The sequence below is a fragment of the Scyliorhinus canicula genome, chromosome 3, assembly GCF_902713615.1.
Source record: "Scyliorhinus canicula chromosome 3, sScyCan1.1, whole genome shotgun sequence".
Taxonomy (NCBI): Eukaryota; Metazoa; Chordata; class Chondrichthyes; order Carcharhiniformes; family Scyliorhinidae; genus Scyliorhinus; species Scyliorhinus canicula.
Genome location: NC_052148.1, coordinates 83259567 through 83279901, shown reverse-complemented (window position 1 = coordinate 83279901; position 20335 = coordinate 83259567).

Genomic DNA, 20335 nt, shown 5'->3' with positions numbered 1-20335 from the left:
ACTGAAGAAGAAATGTATGATTGAGCAAATTGGCCAGTTTTGAATTAGAACAACAAGATGATAAATATTTTAGTGGAGAGAGGCTTGTGAAAATAATAAATAGTGACCATGTCTTCCCAAAGAATGATGAGAATTGAAACTTTTCAGAACATTAAACACAAAAAGTGCCAATTGGAAAAAGGTTGAAAGAAATTGGCTGGTATACTCAAAGAAAGCTGATGCCGTTTTTTGCTTTTGCTACATCTTGTAAGGCTCAGAAATGGCACATAAATTCGGAAAGGAAGGCTGCAATGATTGGAATCATCCAAATGACATTGTAATCTCAGAACCTATCTAAGGAGCATATTCAAAACACATCAAAGTGAACTGAAATAAAGTGAAGATTCGCTGCAATGAAAACGTGAGTTGAGTACTCGCAGAGAAAAATAAAGGAGAAGAAACATTGGCAATCACTTTACACATATTTTAACAGTTGTGCAGTATCTAACTGAGCAAAACTCTGTATTTAGTGGAGCCAGGCTTTATGACATAGCATTGACAATTTTGTGGGATTAATAGCTAATGAGATGATACTTAAATTCGATCCTATAATTCCAAAACATGTCTGCCACATCAAAAATGAAGAAATCCATGACCATTATCTTGGACCTTGTATTGAAAATTAGCTGATTTCGATGGTAAAGAAAAGCATTTTTAAAAAAGTGATGACTGCAAAATGCTTTGCAGTTATTCTTAACTGTACTCCTAAACTGGGGCCCCAAGCTCAAATATCCTTTGTGATTCGTTATGGTGACATGAAGTGAAGGTAAAAGGAGAATTTTATTGAATTCTAGTCCAAGACAAAGCAGGCAAGGACTGTTGGATTCTCTCAATGCTGCACTGGGTAGACTTGGCCTCCACGTTTCTGATTGTGGGAGTCCGGGTTTGACAATGGGGATAAGTGAAGGGTAGAATGAGGCGTCAAGGTGCACAACTTTGATTCAACCACCAAGCCCCTTTCACTCCATGTAAATCTGTTACTGAAATGAAATGAAAATTACTTACTGTGAAAAGCCCCTAGTCACCACATTCCGGCACCTGTTTGGGGAGGCTGGTATGGGAATTGAACTGTGCTGCTGGCCTGCCTTGGTTTGCTTTCAAATCCAGCAATTTAGCCGTATGCTAAACCAGCCCTGACTGGGGGAATATGGCAAAGAGTAGTTCTAAATCCATGACACCTTTTGGCGTTGTACACCAAATTTACAATATATCTGCATCTTCAACTAATAGGTGGCAAATATTGAGAGTGAATGCTCCCTCTCTAACTCGAGTCAGTGGGAGAGTTGGATATAGACTGTAAAAGCAATCCGTTACCAGACAAGTGATATCCGGAATGCTGTTAAGATCCCAGGCCAGACACCAACATTTGTTAGGATACCAGAGATTGGTAAAACTGTGAAGAAAGGATTCTTCGCTCCATGGGTGATTACTTTGATCAATAAGTAACTTTTATATTAAAACAAACATAGGGTGTGATTCTCCCAGCCCCGCGCCGGGCCGGAGAATCGCCGCAACCGCGCCATGCCACTGCGACACCGGCGCACGTGTCTCTGAGGTGCGGAGAATCGGTGCCTTTTGCGGCGGCGCATTTGGCGTACCGCAGTCGCGGGCCGCTGCACGAGACCAGGCCACCGATTCTCCGGCCCGGATGGGTCGACTGGCCGCGCGGAAAACGCAGAGTCCCGCTGGCGCCGTCCACAGCTGGTCGCTGCCAGTTGGAACTCTGCGCGAAGGATCGGGGGGCAGCCTGTAGGGGGGGGGAGGGGGTCTCCGTCCCCGGGGGACCTCCGATGGGGTATGGCCCGCGATCGGGTCCCACCGATCGGCAGGTCCCCCCCCCCCCCATCCCACCCCCGGGCCTACTTTGTTGCGTGTCCGGCCCCAGAACTCCCATGCCATGTTGCGTTGGGAGCGGCGCATTCCGTAAAGCCACCGGGTTGGCGCTGTTCCCAGTGCATGCCAGGAGGTGAGGCTGGAGCGGCAGGAACCGCTCCAGCGCCATGCTGGCCCCCTGTCACTAATGCCTGCACCTGTTTTGTGCCGTTGTGAATTGCGATGGCGTTCACGACGGCACGGACACTCTGTCCTGCGATCGGAAGAATGTGTCCATTATTCTTAATACAGGATTAAACACATTTACATCACAGAAAATAGCTTTTCAATTAACAGTTCAACAATTCTTAAAATAAAAGGAAACACTTTAACTACTAATTTATAACATCTCTATCTCCAATTAAGCAAAGCCCATGACAGGTCAAAAGCCACTTGTAAATAAAGTTAGGAAACACTGGGTTACTTGCTGTACTATTGTATAGAGATTTCTTGGACAGAGAGAGATCCTTTCAGGCACAACCTGGAAATCCTTCTGACTTGTCAGAAGCTGTTGGTCAATCTGTCAGCAGTTGGCAAAACCAGCTGTTCAACTTAAAAACTTTTTGCAGGCTGCAAAACTGCAGACAGACCAGACTCCTCCCATTACTTATATCATTATTATCCCACAATGATGTTCTATCACCTGTTTAGCTGGGGCTACGTATAATCCCTCATAAGTTATCTACTCTCCAGGGAATCTCCAGCAATCATAACAAAGTTCCATTAGGCATCTCTTTGTAAACAAGTCAATGCATAAATTAATAATTAACTCACCTTTTAAGACCTCTTAATTGCAGCTCTAGCAGATAAAGTCTGGACATTAACCGAAGTTCTTTAATAATATTAGTACAACAACTATATACTAAACTCAGGATTTAAAAAAAACTTACTGCAACAGATATAAAGTACAACATAGACCAATTTATTACATTCATCACAACACCTTGTTCAAAGATGTTGAAGAATGCGATGAATCAAAAGTTAAAAATGAGGTGAGTCCTTGGTCAGCTATGAGCACGTGCTGAATTTCTATTTGCAATGATGGTGTGGTACAACATGTTTGGCATAACAAAAGGACAGCACGGTGGCGCAGTGGGTTAGCCCTGCTGCCTCACTGCGCCGAGGTCCTAGGTTCGATCCCGGACCTGGGTCACTGTCCGTGTGGAGTTTGCACATTGTCCCCGTGCTTGCGTGGGTTTCGCCCTCGCAACCCAAAGTTTTGCAGGTTAGGTGGATTGGCCATGCTAAATTGCCCTTAGTGTCCAAACAAAAGGTTGGTTTGGTTACTGGCTTATGGCGGATAAGGTGGAAGTGTAGGCTTAGGTAGTGTGCTCTTTCCAAAGGCTGGTGCAGACTCAATGGGCCGAATGGCCTCCTTCTGCATGTAGATTCTATGATTCAACCCAGTGAAATGCAGCTTAATGTGGCTATTGCATACATCAAAGGACCAGTGACTTTCTGCGGAAATACAGGAACACTAGATTTACCTCAGCTAAGAACACAGCAACAGAAATAATAGCTGAAATGGATGTTGAACCTAACTTCAAAGAACATTGGAATGAAAGAGAGGTGAGGAGGAGCTAGAGAATTCACCTGTGAAACAAAAGAGAAGTGAGGAGGAGCTAGAGAATTTGCCCAAGAAAGAAGCCAATTACTTTCTGGTAGGTGAAGATCACACTCTTGTCTCACTGACCACATCATTCAAACAAATGTAAGGATACGCCAACAACTTTGGTTTTCTGTCTGATGTGTAGAAATTCAGAGAATTGACAGGAGCTTCCATGAGAAAGTGATGCAATGAATTGCATTCTCTGATGAAGAATATCATGATATCAACATGCAGACCATTTCTCAGAGCTTCAGGTGTTAGAAACATTAATCTCTGAAGAAGCAAGTACTGCAATTCAAGCCCTTCAAGTTCTTAAAATACTGTTGCTGTTCCTTCCCACACTGCACTAGCGTACAGAATTTTCCTGGCAATCCCATTCACAAGGGTTTCAGGGGAGCAAAGTTTTTCCAGATTAAAAATGATAAAGCACCATTTCTTTACTTTCTGCATGTAAAAGAACAAATATGTCTCAAGATAGGCTGTCTGGACAGGCAATTCTGTCTGTCGAGAGGGAAGTAACATCTTACCTGGATTATCGCAATCTGATAGCAGAGCTTGCTGCAAGGAAGTCCAGGAAAGTGGAGTTCAGAATATACACCGCATGACAGTGATTGTGATTGGCGAGGTTCGAAACAAATTTGAACTTTATTATAATTATACGTAAGAAGTACAATAGAATACAACAATATTGTAATTAAACAGCTGGAAAATATCAATATTTTTTTTAAAATAATTTTTATTCAAATTTTCACAAAATATCAATAACAGAAAATACTAAGAACAGAAAGAACAAAAATGTATACAAAAAATTGCTGCTGCTGCTGGCCTTTTTCTACCGTTCTGCCAGGAAATCTAGGAATGGTTGCCACCTCCTGAAGAACCCCTGCACTGATCCCCTTAGGGCAAATGTCACCCTCTCCAATTTAATAAACCCCGCCATATCGTTGACCCAGGCCTCCACGCTTGGGGGCCTTGCATCCTTCCACTGAAGAAGAATCCTCCGCCGGGCTACTAAGGACGCAAAGGCAAGAACACCGGCCTCTTTCGCCTCCTGCACTCCCGGCTCCTCTGCAACCCCAAATATTGCGAGCCCCCAGCCTGGATTGACCCTGGATCCTACCACCCTCGACAACGTCCTTGCTACGCCCTTCCAAAATTCCCCCAGCGCTGGGCATGCCCAGAACATATGGGTATGGTTTGCTGGGCTCCCTGAGCACCTAATACACCTGTCCTCGGTCCCAAAAAACCGGCTCATCCTTGTCCCGGTCATGTGAGCCCTATGCAGCACCTTAAACTGTATGAGGCTAAGCCTCGCACAAGAAGAGGAGGAGTTCACCCTTCCTGGGGCGTCCGCCAACACCCCCTCCTCAATCTCCTCACCCAGCTCCTCCTCCCATTTACCCTGCAGCTCCTCCACCGAGGCCTTGTCTACCTCCTGCATCACTTGGTATGTTGCTGAGATCCTCCCCTCTCCAGCCCACACCTCCGAGAGCACCCTGTCCTGAACCCCACGCGGTGGCAGCAGAGGGAACTCCGCCACCTGCCGCATGACAAAAGCCCTTACCGGCATGTACCTAAAGGTGCTCCCGGGGGGAGCCCGGACTTCCGTTCCAGCTCACCCAGGCTCGCAAACTTACCGTCTACAAACAGGTCCCTCAACCTCCTAACACGTGCCCTGTGCCAACTCAGGAATCCGCCATCAATTCTCCCCGGGACAAACCGGTGGTTCCCCCGTATCGGGGACCCCATCGAGGCCCCCACCTCCCCCCTTTGCCGTCTCCATTGCCCCCAAATTTTGAGGGTAGCCGCCACCACCGGGCTCGTCGTATACCTCATTGGAGGGAGCGGCAGCGGCGCCGTTACCAGCGCCTCCAGACTCGTGCCCACACAGGACCCCATCTCCATCCTCTTCCATGCTGCCCCTTCCCCGTCCATTACCCACTTACGCACCATCGCTGCATTGGCAGCCCAATAATACCCACAGAGGTTGGGCAGTGCCAACCCCCCCTATCCCTGCCCCGTTCCAAGAACACCCTTCTCACCCTTGGGGTCCTGTGCGCCCACACAAACCCCGTAATGCTCCTGTTAACCCGCCTGAAAAAGGCCTTCGGGGTAAGGATGGGGAGGCACTGAAACAGGAACAGTAATCTCGGGAGCACCATCATCTTGACTGATTGCACCCTACCCGCCAGAGACAGCGGCAACATGTCCCATCTCTTGAACTCCTCCTCCATTTGCTCCACCAGCCTTGTGAGGTTAAGCTTATGCAAGGCCCCCCAAGTACCTGAAGCTCCTCTCCACCCTTTTTAGTGGGAGCCTACCAATCCCCCCTTCCTGGTCCCCCGGGTGTACAACGAACAGCTCGCTCTTCCCCAAGTTGAGCTTGTACCCTGAGAAATCCCCAAATTCCCGGAGAATCCTCATCACCTCCGGCATTCCCCCCAGCCGGTCCGCCACATACAACAATAAGTCATCCGCATAGAGCGACACTCGGTGTTCCTCCCCACCCCGCACCAGCCCACTCCAGTTCCTCGACTCCCTCAGCGCCATGGCCAGGGGTTCAATTGCCAACGCAAAAAGCAGGGGGGACAAGGGACACCCCTGCCTCGTCCCTCGGTATAACCGAAAATACTCTGACCTCCTCCTATTCGTGGCAACACTCGCCATCGGGGCCTCATATAACAGCCTCGCCCACCTGACAAACTCCTCCCCAAACCCGAACCTTTCCAGCACCTCCCACAAGTACCCCCACTCAACCCTATCGAAGGCCTTCTCCGCGTCCAGCGCCACCACTATCTCCGCCTCCCCTTCAACTGCCGGCATCATTATAACATTCAAGAGCCTCCGTATGTTCGTGTTCAGCTGCCACCCCTTCACAAACCCCGTTTGATCCTCGTGGATAACCTGAGGCACACAGTCCTCTATCCTCGTGGCTAAAATCTTCGGCAACAGCTTGGCGTCTACATTTAAGAGTGAGATCGGCCTGTATGACCCACACTGCAGGGGATCCTTAAGGATCAAGGAAATCAGCGCCCGAGACATCGTCGGAGGCAGAGCCCCCCCTTCCCTTGCCTCGTTGAAGGTCCTAACCGACAGGGGGCCCAACAGGTCTGCATACATCTTATAAAATTCGACCAGGAACCCATCCGGCCCCAGCACCTTCCCCGACTGCATGCTCCCTATCCCTTTGACCAGCTCCTCCAGCTCAACCGGCGCCCCCAGTCCCTCCACCTGTCCCTCCTCCACCCTCGGGAATCTCAGCCGGTCCAAAAAGCGCCCCATCCCCCCCTCCTCCGCTGGGGGTTCGGACCGATACAGTTCCCCTTAAAAGTCCCAGAAGACCCCATTAATGTCTACCCCCCTTCGCACCACATTTCCTCCCCTATCCTTAACTCCACCCATCTCCCTGGCTGCATCCCGCTTGCGGAGCTGGTGCGCCAGCATCCTGCTCGCCTTCTCCCCATATTCATACACCGCTCCCTGTGCCTTCCTCCACTGAGCTTCAGCCTTTCTGGTGGTCAACAAGTCGAACTCAGCCTGGAGACTACGCCGCTCCCTCAGCAATCCCTCCTCCGGAGCCTCCGCGTATCTCCTGTCCACCCCTTCCATTGTACTTCCGTAAGTCAGCCGACTCATGCTGACCCCGGCTGCTCCCGCCACCCCAATGACCCTCCCCAGTTCAACAGAACCACCGCGCCCTCCCCCCCCCCCCCCCAGTGCCGGCCCCGCCCACTGCTCCTCCAGCGTGGGAGAGAAATCCGTGCTTCCATCCCGAGCCCCGCCCCCCCATCCCAACACGCGGGAAACGACGGGCACATGACCCAACAGGACCATGAACCACTCCCAAACTCTCAACCAGTGAAAAAAAACAGACGTGACAAAACGCCCAAGTAAACAGATAACAGTCCCAAAAAGTGAAAAAGCAGAACAGCAAAAAGACATCATCAAATAAAACCGATAAAAGCGAAAGGATACCAAGGAGGACAAAGCCTCCGGGCTGTGTACACCGTTCCCCAGCCCCCAGTCTTCAGTTCAAGTCCAGCTTCTCTGCCTGGACGAAAGCCCAGGCCTCCTTCGGAGAGTCAAAGTAGAGCTGGCGGTCCTTATAAGTGACCCAGAGGCGTGCCGGCTGTAACAGGCCAAACTTGACCCCCTTCTTGTGGAGCACTGCCTTCGTCCGATTAAAACCAGCCCTTCTCTTTGCCACCTCCGCACTCCAGTCCTGATAGATCCTGATCTCCGCATTCTCCCACTTACAACTCCTCTCCTTCTTCGCCCATCTCAGCACACACTCACGGTCAACAAAGCGGTGAAAACAGACTAGCACCGCCCTAGGCGGCTCGTTCGGCTTGGGTTTCCTCAGCAGCACCCGATGGGCACCCTCCAGCTCCAAGGGTCCCTGGAACGACCCCGCTCCCATTAGCGAGTTCAGCATCATAGACAGCTCGATCGGCGCCCCTAGTCCCTCCACCTGCTCCTCTTCCATCCTCGGGAATCGCAACTTGTCCAAGAAGCGCCCCATTCCACCCCCCTCCACCAGGGGTTCAGACCGGTACAATTCCCCATAGAAGTCCCTGAAGACCCCATTGACATCTACCCCCCTCCGCACCACCTTCCCAGCTCTATCTAATACTCCCCCAATCTCCCTGGCCGCGTCTCGCTTCCGGAGCTGGTGCGCCAGCATCCTGCTCGCCTTCTCCCCGTATTCATACACCGCCCCCTGTGCTTTCCTCCACTGAGCTTCCGCCTTTCTGGTCGTCATTAGGTCAAATCTGGCCTGAAGGCTACGCCTCTCCCCCAGCAATCCCTCCTCTGGGGCCTCCGCATACCTCCTATCCACCTGCACCATCTTCCCTATCAGTCTTTCCCTTTCCCTCTGCTCCCCCCTCTCCCTATGGGTTCGGATGGAGATCAATTCCCCCTCATCACCGCCTTCAATGCCTCCCAGACCATCCCCACCCGAACCTCCCCGTTATCATTGGCCTCGAGGTATCTCTCGATACACCCCCGGACCCTTCCGGCCACCTCCTCATCTGCCAGCAGCCCCACCTCCATGAGCCAGAGCGGACGTTGGTCCCTTTGTTCCCCCAGCCCGAGGTCCAGCCAGTGCGGGGCATGATCCAAAATGGCAATGGCGGAGTATTCCACTTCCTCCACCCTCGATACCAGCCCCCTGCTCAGGACAAAAAAATCAATCCTCGAGTAGGCCTTATGTACATGGGAGAAAAACGAGTATTCCCTGGCCCTTGGCCTCGCAAACCTCCAAGGGTCCACCCCCCCCATCTGGTCCATGAATCCCCTCAACACCTTAGCCGCCGCCGACCTCCTACCCGTCCGGGACTTGGATCGATCCAATGGGGGATCCAGTACTGTGTTAAAGTCCCCCTCCATGATCAGGCCCCCCGCCTCCAGGTCCGGAATACGGCCCAACATACGCCGCATAAACCCTGCATCGTCCCAATTTGGGGCATAAACATTCACCAACACTACCTGCTCCCCCTGCAGCTTACCACTCGCCATCACGTACCTCCCGCCACTGTCAACCACCACCTTCAGCGCCTCAAACGACACCTTCTTCCCCACCAGGATTGCCACCCCCTTACTCTTCTCATCCAGCCCTGAGTGGAATACTTGGCCAACCCACCCCTTCCTCAGCCGGACCTGGTCCACCACTCTCAGGTGTGTCTCCTGGAGCATGGCCACATCCGCCTTCAGTCCCTTCAGGTGCGCAAATACTCGGGCCCTTTTGACCGGCCCATTCAGCACCCTCACATTCCAGGTTATCAGCCGGATCCGAGGGCTCCCTGCCCCCTTCCCCTGCCGATTAGCCATACCCCATCCCTTGCCCACCCCCGGCCAGCGTCCCACGCTCTGCCAGTTTCCCACGGCGGCAACTCCCCCCCTCCAGCACCCCCTGCGTCCTCCAGCTCCTTCCTGACCGTTTCAGCAGCAACCCGGTACCCCCCCCCTCCCCTCCCCCCCCCCCCCCATGCTAGGACCCCTCCTAGCCTCGCCCCCCCCCCCCCCCCCCCCCCCTCTACAGCACTCCCGTGAGCCAGCTAACTTCTGCTGACCCCGGCGACTCCCGCCCTACTTTCGGCTCCTCCCAACGTGGGACTGCCCCTCCTCCATTGTGCCCGTCAACGAGTCCACCCTCCCCCCGCTCCTGCGCGGGAAAAGAAAACACGTCCCCTCCCTCTCACAGCGCGGGAACCCCGCAGAAAGCCCGCGCTTTCGCCCTGCCGGGCCCCGCCTCCTCCAGTACCACTCCCATTGTCAGTCCCCCCCACCAGCTCCCCAAACACCCCGTTTACCCCTCTGCCCGAACCCGTCCACCCGACCCCTGCTTAAAAACCCATATAGAAAAAACCGTACGACATCACCCCACCCACCCTAAAGCCACCCCACATCTTACACTAAACCAAGCAAATACAAATACAGTATAAATAAATACAGTATTATACAGCATCCCCCATCAGGGGGACCCTCAGTTTGAGTCCAGTTTCTCGGCTTGCACGAAGGCCCACGCCTCCTCCGGGGACTCAAAATAGTGGTGTCGATCCTTATAGGTGACCCACAGACGCGCCGGCTGCAACATTCCAAACTTCACCTTCCGTCTGTGGAGCACCGCCTTCGTCCGGTTAAACCCGGCCCTCCGCCTCGCCACTTCCGCACTCCAGTCCTGGAAGATCCACACCTCCGTGTTCTCCCATTTGCTGCTCCGCTCCTTCTTGGCCCACCGGAGCACACACTCACGATCCACGAACCGGTGGAACCTCACCAACACCGCCCGCGGCGGCTCGTTCGGATTGGGCCTCCTAGCCAGAATTCTGTGGGCCCCCTCCAACTCCAGGGGCCCCTGGAACGACCCCGCTCCCATTAGCGAGTTCAGCATCATAGACACATAGGCCCCCAAATCCGAACCTTCCAGCCCCTCTGGGAGGCCTAGAATCCGCAGGTACTTCTGACGGGCGTGGTTCTCCATCTCCTTCATCCTCGCTGACCACTTCTTGTGGAGCGCCTCATGCGACTCCACATTCACTGCCAGGCCCAGGGGTTCGTCCTCGCTCTCCGAGGTCTTTTGCCGAAGCTCTCGGATCTCCGCACCCTGAGCCGTCTGGGTCACCATGAGCTTGTCCAGGGAGGCCTTAAGCGGTTCCAGGATCTCTGCCTTCAGCTCCCTGAAAGAGCGCAGAAGCAGCTCCTGTTGCTCCCGTGCCCACTGCTGCCACGCTAGTGATTCCCCGCCCGCCGCCATCTTGCCTTTCCTGCCTTGCACCTTTCTCAGCTCCAAAGCCGATTTTTTGACCGCTCTGCTCCTGGTCCAGGCCATCCACCGGTGGGGAATCTTAGAGGAAGTGTTCCCACATGGGGAAAAGTCCAACCAGTACCGCTACGGGCCCTTAAAAGAGCCCAAAAGACCAAAAATAGCGGGAGCTACCTAACGTGCGGCTTAGCTCCACATCACCGCAACCGGAACTCCCCGAAATTATCAATATTTAACCCGCAGGCTGCCCTTGATTTTCATTATAATCGGACTTTCCCTGTATGAAATTGTTTAGGGGGGGAGGAGTACAAAGTGAAAATTGTCCCAGGCCCTGCTGTGACGACCAGAAGACTTTAGGAATATTGGATTCTAAGTATTGGGCAATTTTTAAAAGACATTTAAAGTGTCCAATTCTTTTTTTCCAATTTAGGGCCAATCCACCTACCGGTACATCTTTGGGTTGTGTGTGGGGGGGGGGGTGAGATCCACACAAAGTATTTGGGCAATTTAAGAGTTAAAAGGCTGGGGTTAGAGGGTGTTTGACTGCAGCAGTCATGTTTCTTTAAGAGTTCTGATTTGCAGGGCTTGGATGCTTTTAGCAGCCAGAAGGTGAAACTGATAAGGGAATGTGTTTTTCAGGCTGGACTAAAGGACTGTGGTTTGACTGGCAAAGTCTCTGGAAGTTGGGCAGAACGGTGGCACAGTGGTTAGCATTGCTGCCTCGCGGCGCCGAGGTCCCAGGTTCGATCCGGCTCTGGGTCACTGTCCGTGTGGAGTTTGCACATTCTCCCCGTGTCTCCGTGGGTATCGCCCCCACAACCCAAAGATGTGGAGGGTAGGTGGATTGGCCACGCTAAATTGGAAAAATATGAATTGGGTACACTAAATTTATAATAAAAATTTTTTTAAACAAGTCTCTGGAAGTTAATGTGCTTTGCCGTCTGCAGAGATAACTTGTGTTTTCAACTTGGGGAGATGAGGTTATTGCTGGGTGGAGCCAAGGAATGCAGAGAGACATTTTGAGGAGCTTTAGAGAGACATTTTGAAAAGCTTTGGTTTTTGGAGAAAACTTTAGAGAGAGGAGTTGAATTCCGATCTGCCTGACGCTGACACAATCCTCCCACAGAAAGATAGTTATAAAAGAGTAATATGTAAATCAGAGGACTCTAGCCTGGGGACAAGGAAGAAGCTAAAACATGCCAGTGAACCAACTTTTTGAAGATATTCAGCCCGAGTCTTGAGGGGTTTTAACAGGAGTCCAAATCTGTTCTGTGATACATGTATTATTCTATGGCATGTGGATTTTTAAGATAGATTGGGAGCTGTATGTTTCTTGTCTTGTTTAACAGGAAATTGAGTAGTAATGGCGAAGGAGTAATTGTAAGCTGTTCTTTTTCGGTTGTGAAATTAAAATGTTTAATATTGTATTTATAATAAAGTTGTGCTTTAAAAATAACCAAGCAATCACTCTTGAAGTGAATCATTCTTTCCATACAATATTTCAAATCAACTAAAGTATTCGGGATTTGGTCCAGTATCCGAGCCACTGTTGGTGCCTGGTCTGGGATCAGAATAAAACTGGGGGCTTTTTACCTGGATTCTTTTAAAAAAATATATTTTTATTCTCCTCCTTTTTCACATTTTCTCCCGAATTTACACCCACCAACAATAAACAATAATCAGCAACAGATATGTCAATCCCCATAACAATAACAACAATCCCATCATCCCACCAACCCCCAAACATCAGCCCGCATGTTTGCATAAACAACTGACAAAAAGGAATCAGGGATTACCCATACTCATCCTTTTTTTTAAAAAATAATTTTTATTGAAATTTTTACAAAATACAAAATATAAACATCTTAACTCTATTAACATACAACCGCGGTAACACCCCATGAACAATACCCCCCCCAGCTTCAAGAGCAACTTCAAACAAAAGGAAAGAATAAAAACAAAGCAAAAGAAAAAAACAAAAAAGAGAGAGATAGCACCCTCCGCAAACCCATGTGCACAGTTCTCCCTCCCCCCAATCCTTACACCCCCCCCCCGGGTTGCTGCTGCTGTCGGCCTATTTCCCTACCTTTCCGCCAGGAAGTCCAGAAAAGGCTGCCACCGCCTGAAAAACCCTTGTACTGATCCCCTCAGGGCAAATTTCACCCTCTCCAATTTAATGAACCCCGCCATATCAGAGATCCAGGCCTCCATGCTTGGGGGCCTCGCATCCTTCCACTGGGGCAAGATCCTCTGCCGGGCTACTAGGGACGCAAAGGCCAGAACACTGGCCTCTATCGCCTCCTGCACTCCCGGCTCCACTGCAATCCCAAAAATTGCGAGTCCTCAGCCTGGCTCGACCCTGGATCCCACCACCCTCGACACCGTCCTTGCTACCCCCTTCCAAAACTCCCCCAGCGCTGGGCACGCCCAAAACATATGGGCGTGGTTCGCTGGGCTCCCCGAGCACCTAGCACACCTGTCCTCTCCCCCGAAAAACCTGCTCATCCTCGACCCAGTCATGTGGGCCCTATGCAGCACCTTGAACTGTATGAGGCTAAGCCTCGCACAAGAAGAGGAGGAATTCACTCTCTCCAGGGCATCCGCCCACGTCCCCTCCTCAATCTCCTCACCCAGCTCCTCTTCCCATTTACCCTTCAGTTCCTCCACCGAGGCCTCGTCTACCTCCTGCATTACCCGGTATATGTCCGAAATCCTCCCTCCTCCGACCCACACCCCCGAGAGCACCCTGTCCCGTACCCCACGTGGGGGCAACAAGGGGAACCCCTCCATCTGCCGCCTGGCAAACGCCCTAACCTGCATGTACCAAAACATGTTCCTCGGGGGGAGCCCAAACTTCCCCTCTAACTCCCCCAAGCTCGCGAACCTCCCCTCCACAAACAGGTCCCTCAACCTCCTAACCCCTGCCCTGTGCCAGCCCAGAAATCCACCATCAATGCTCCCTGGGACGAACCGATGGTTCCCCCGTATCGGGGCCTCCATCGAGCCCCCCATTTCTCCCCTGTGCCGTCTCCATTGCCCCCAAACTTTGAGGGTAGCTGCCACCACCGGGCTAGTGGTATACCTCGTTGGAGGGAGCGGCAACGGCGCCGTTACTAGTGCCTTCAGGCTCGTGCCCACACAAGACGCCGCCTCCATCCTCTTCCACGCTGCCTCTTCCTCGTCCATTACCCACTTACGCACCATCGCTGCGTTGGCCGCCCAGTAGTACCCCAGAGGTTGGGCAACACCAGCTCCCCCCTATCCCTGCCTCGTTCCAGGAACACTCTTCGAACCCTCGGAGTCCCATGCGCCCACACAAATCCCGTGATACTCCTGTTGACCCTCCTAAAAAAGGCCTTCGGGATAAGGATGGGGAGGCACTGGAACAGGAACAAAAACCTCGGGAGCACCGTCATCTTGATGGACTGCACCCTCCCCGCCAGTGACAGCGGTAACATATCCCATCTCTTAAACTCCTCCTCCATCTGCTCCACCAATCTTGTGAGGTTGAGCTTGTGCAGGGCCCCCCAGCTCCCCGCCACCTGGACCCCTAGGTACCTGAAGCTCTTCCCTGCCTGCTTCAATGGGAGCCTACCAATCCCCTCCTCTTGATCCCCCGGATGCACCACAAACACCTCACTCTTGCCCAGGTTCAACTTATACCCCGAGAAACCCCCGAATTCCCTAAGAATCCTCATCACCTCCGGCATCCCCCCCACCGGGTCCGCCACATACAGCAACAGGTCGTCCGCGTACAACGACACTCGATGCTCCTCCCCACCCCGCACCAGGCCCCTCCAGTTCCCTTACTCCCTCAGTGCCATGGCCAGGGGCTCAATCGCCAACGCGAAGAGCAAGGGGGACAGGGGGCACCCTTGTCTCGTCCCCCGATACAGCCGAAAGTACTCCGACCTCCTCCTATTTGTGGCTACACTTGCCATCGGGGCCTCGTAGAGCAGCCTCACCCACCGGATAAACCCCTCCCCAAACCCAAACCTCTCCAACACCTCCCACAAGTACTCCCACTCAACCCTATCGAAGGCCTTCTCCGCGTCTAATGCCAACACTATCTCCGCCTCCCCTTCCACAGCCGGCATCATAATAACATTGAGGAGCCTTCGTACGTTTGTATTCAACTGCCTTCCCTTCACAAACCCCGTCTGGTCCTCATGTATGACCCCAGGCACACAATCCTCTATTCTAGTGGCCAGGATCTTTGCCAGCAGCTTAGCATCGGCGTTCAGCAGCGAAATCGGCCTATATGATCCACACTGCAGAGGGTCCTTGTCCCGCTTCAGGATCAAGGAAATCAGCGCCCGTGACATAGTTGGGGGCAGAGCCCCCCCTCCCGTGCCTCGTTAAAGGTCCGGACCAACAGGGGGCCCAACAGGTCCAAATACTTTTTATAGAATTCAGCCGGAAACCCGTCCGGCCCCGGCGCCTTCCCCGACTGCATGCTCCCTATCCCTTTGACCACCTCCTCCAGCTCGATCGGCGCCCCTAGTCCCTCCACCTGCTCCTCTTCCATCCTCGGGAATCGCAACTTGTCCAAGAAGCGCCCCATTCCACCCCCCTCCACCAGGGGTTCAGACCGGTACAATTCCCCATAGAAGTCCCTGAAGACCCCATTGACATCTACTCCCCTCCGCACCACCTTCCCAGCTCTATCTAATACTCCCCCAATCTCCCTGGCCGCGTCTCGCTTCCGGAGCTGGTGCGCCAGCATCCCGCTCGCCTTCTCCCCGTATTCATACACCGCCCCCTGTGCTTTCCTCCACTGAGCTTCCGCCTTTCTGGTCGTCATTAGGTCAAATCTGGCCTGAAGGCTACGCCTCTCCCCCAGCAATCCCTCCTCTGGGGCCTCCGCATACCTCCTATCCACCTGCACCATCTTCCCTATCAGTCTTTCCCTTTCCCTCTGCTCCCCCCTCTCCCTATGGGTTCGGATGGAGATCAATTCCCCCTCATCACCGCCTTCAATGCCTCCCAGACCATCCCCACCCGAACCTCCCCGTTATCATTGGCCTCGAGGTATCTCTCGATACACCCCCGGACCCTTCCGGCCACCTCCTCATCTGCCAGCAGCCCCACCTCCATGAGCCAGAGCGGACGTTGGTCCCTTTGTTCCCCCAGCCCGAGGTCCATCCAGTGCAGGGCATGATCCAAAATGGCAATGGCGGAGTATTCCACTTCCTCCACCCTCGATACCAGCCCCCTGCTCAGGACAAAAAAATCAATCCTCGAGTAGGCCTTATGTACATGGGAGAAAAACGAGTATTCCCTGGCCCTTGGCCTCGCAAACCTCCAAGGGTCCACCCCCCCCATCTGGTCCATGAATCCCCTCAACACCTTAGCCGCCGCCGACCTCCTACCCGTCCGGGACTTGGATCGATCCAATGGGGGATCCAGTACTGTGTTAAAGTCCCCCTCCATGATCAGGCCCCCCGCCTCCAGGTCCGGAATACGGCCCAACATACGCCGCATAAACCCTGCATCGTCCCAATTTGGGGCATAAACATTCACCAACACTACCTGCTCCCCCTGCAGCTTGCCACTCGCCATCACGTACCTCCCGCCACTGTCAGCCACCACCTTCAGCGCCTCAAACGACACCTTCTTCCCCACCAGGATTGCCACCCCCTTACTCTTCTCATCCAGCCCTGAGTGGAATACTTGGCCAACCCACCCCTTCCTCAGCCGGACCTGGTCCACCACTCTCAGGTGTGTCTCCTGGAGCATGGCCACATCCGCCTTCAGTCCCTTCAGGTGCGCAAATACTCGGGCCCTTTTGACCGGCCCATTCAGCACCCTCACATTCCAGGTTATCAGCCGGATCCGAGGGCTCCCTGCCCCCTTCCCCTGCCGATTAGCCATACCCCATCCCTTGCCCACCCCCGGCCAGCGTCCCACGCTCTGCCAGTTTCCCACGGCGGCAACTCCCCCCCTCCAGCACCCCCTGCGTCCTCCAGCTCCTTCCTGACCGTTTCAGCAGCAACCCGGTACCCCCCCCCTCCCCTCCCCCCCCCATGCTAGGACCCCTCCTAGCCTCGCCCCCCCCCCCCCCCCCCCCCCCCCCCTCTACAGCACTCCCGTGAGCCAGCTAACTTCTGCTGATCCCGGCGGCTCCCGCCCTACTTTCGGCTCCTCCCAACGTGGGACTGCCCCTCCTCCATTGTGCCCGTCAACGAGTCCACCCTCCCCTCGCTCCTGCGCGGGAAAAGAAAACACGCCCCCTCCCTCTCACAGCGCGGGAACCCCGCAGAAAGCCCGCGCTTTCGCCCTGCCGGGCCCCGCCTCCTCCAGGGCCACTCCCATTGTCAGTCCCCCCCACCAGCTCCCCAAACACCCCGTTTACCCCTCTGCCCGAACCCGTCCACCCGACCCCTGCTTAAAAACCCATATAGAAAAAACCGTACAACATCACCCCACCCACCCTAAAGCCACCCCACATCTTACACTAAACCAAGCAAATACAAATACAGTATAAATAAATACAGTATTATACAGCATCCCCCATCAGGGGGACCCTCAGTTTGAGTCCAGTTTCTCGGCTTGCACGAAGGCCCACGCCTCCTCCGGGGACTCAAAATAGTGGTGTCGATCCTTATAGGTGACCCACAGACGCGCCGGCTGCAACATTCCAAACTTCACCTTCCGTCTGTGGAGCACCGCCTTCGTCCGGTTAAACCCGGCCCTCCGCCTCGCCACTTCCGCACTCCAGTCCTGGAAGATCCACACCTCCGTGTTCTCCCATTTGCTGCTCCGCTCCTTCTTGGCCCACCGGAGCACACACTCACGATCCACGAACCGGTGGAACCTCACCAACACCGCCCGTGGCGGCTCGTTCGGATTGGGCCTCCTAGCCAGAATTCTGTGGGCCCCCTCCAACTCCAGGGGCCCCTGGAAGGACCCAGCCCCCATCAGCGAGTTTAGCATCATCACCACATAGGCCGCTAGGTCCGACCCCTCCAGCCCCTCTGTGAGGCCCAGGATCCGTAAATTCTTCCTCCTCGACCGGTTGTCCAGCTCCTCGAACCGCTCCTGCCATCTTTTGTGGAGCGCCTCGTGCATCTCTTCCCCACCACGGCCACGACCTCGTCCTCCCTTTCGGCGGCCTGCTGCTGCAGCTCCCGGATCGCAGCCCCCTGGGCTGTCTGGGTCTCCATCAGTTCCCTGTTGGTTACATTGATGGACTCCAGCAGCTCCAACTTCAGCTCCTGGAAGCAGCGCAGCAGAATCGTTTGCTGCTCCTGGACCCACTTCCTCAGCTCCTCAAAGCTTTCGCCGGCCGCCATTTTGTTTTCCTGCCCCCGATTTTTCCTGGGTGTTTTCGTCGATCTATTCTCTGCCCCACTCCTGGTCCAGACCATGGGACCGCTGGGGCGACTCCTGGCCTCTTCCCCCGTCGGGATTTGCCTCCTCAGCTCCGTGGGGGCCCTGAAAAAAGCCCCAAAGTCCGTTAATCGTGGGAGCCGCCGAATGTGCGGCTCAACTGCGCATTGCCGCCACCGGAAGTCCCCATAGTCATCCTTAATATACACAGCCCTCCTCCCTCCAAACCTCCCACCCATCCCCTCCCCCATCTAATGTTCGATGTTATCCAGTTCTTGAAAGTGCATAATGAATAATGCCCAAAAGAACATAAGAACTAAGAGCAGGAGTAGGCCATATGGCCCCTCGAGCCTGCTCCGCAATTCAATGAGATCATGGCTGATCTTTTGTGGACTCAGCTTCACTTTCCAGCCCGAACACCATAACCCTTAATCCCTTTATTCTTCAAAAAACTATCCATCTTTACCTTAAAAATATTTAATGAAGGAGCCTCAACTGTTTCAGTGGGCAAGGAGTTTCATAAATTCACAACCCTTTGGGTGAAGAAGTTCCTCCTAAACTCAGTCCTAAATCTACTTCCCCTTATTTTGAGGCTATGCCCCCTAGTTCTGCTTTCACCCGCCGGTGGAAACAACCTGCCCGCATCTATTCTATCTATTCCCTTCATAATTTTATATGTTTATATAAGATCCCCCCTCATCCTTCTAAATTCCAATGAGTACAGTCCCAGTCTACTCAACCTCTCCTCGTAATCCAACCCCTTCAGCTCTGGGATTAACTTAGTGAATCTCCTCTGCACACCCTCCAGCGCCAGTACGTCCTTTCTCAGGTAAGGAGACCAAAACTGAACAAAAAACTCCAGGTGTGGCCTCACTAACACCTTATATGGTAAGGGAGGTGGTGTTGCTCTGTTATTTAAGGATGACATCCGGGCAATAGTAAGGGATGACATTGGTGCTATGGAGGATAAGGTTGAATCCATTTGGGTGGAAATCAGGAATAGTAAGGCGAAAAAGTCACTGATAGGAGTAGTCTATCGGCCACCAAATAGTAACGATATGGTGGGGCAGGCAATAAACAAAGAAATAACTGATGCATGTAGAAATGGTACAGCAGTTATCATGGGGGATTTTAATCTACATGTCGATTGGTTTAACCAGGTCGGTCAAGGCAACCTTGAGGAGGAGTTTATAGAATGTATCCGCGATAGTTTCCTAGAACAGTATGTAATGGAACCTACGAGGGAACAAGCGGTCCTATTTCTTGTCCTGTGTAATGAGACAGGATTAATTCATGATCTCATAGTTAGGGATCCTCTCGGAAGGAGCGATCACAATATGATGGAATTTAAAATACAGACGGAGGGTGAGAAAGTAAAATTAAATACTAGTGTTTTGTGTTTAAACAAAGGAGATTACAAGGGGATGAGAGAAGAACTAGCTAAGGTAGACTGGGAGCTAAGACTTTATGGTGGAACAGTTGAGGAACAGTGGAGAACCTTCCAAGCGATTTTTCACAGTGCTCAGCAAAGGTTTATACCAACAAAAAGGAAGGACGGAAGAAAGAGGGAAAATCGACCGTGGATATCTAAGGAAATAAGGGAGAGTATCAAATTGAAGGAAAAAGCATATAAAGTGGCAAAGATTGCTGGGAGAGTAGAGGACTGGGAAATCTTTAGGGGGCAACAGAAAGCTACTAAAAAAGCTATAAAGAAGAGTAAGATAGAGTATGAGAGTAAACTTGCTCAGAATATAAAAACAGACAGTAAAAGTTTTTACAAATATATAAGACAAAAAAGAGTGGCTAAGGTAAATATTGGTCCTTTAGAGGATGAGAAGGGAGTTTTAATAATGGGAAATGAGGAAATGGCTGAGGAACTGAACAGGTTTTTTGGGTCGGTCTTCACAGTGGAAGACACAAATAACATGCCAGCGACTGATAGAAATGAGGCTATGACAGGTGAGGACCTTGAGAGGATTGTTATCACTAAGGAGGGAGTGATGGGCAAGCTAATGGGGCTAAAGATAGACAAGTCTCCTGGCCCTGATGGAATGCATCCCAGAGTGCTAAAAGAGATGGCTAGGGAAATTGCAGATGCAATAGTGATAATTTACCAAAATTCACTAGACTCTGGGGTGGTCCCGGTGGATTGGAAATTAGCAAACGTGACGCCACTGTTTAAAAAAGGAGGTAGGCAGAAAGCAGGAAATTATAGG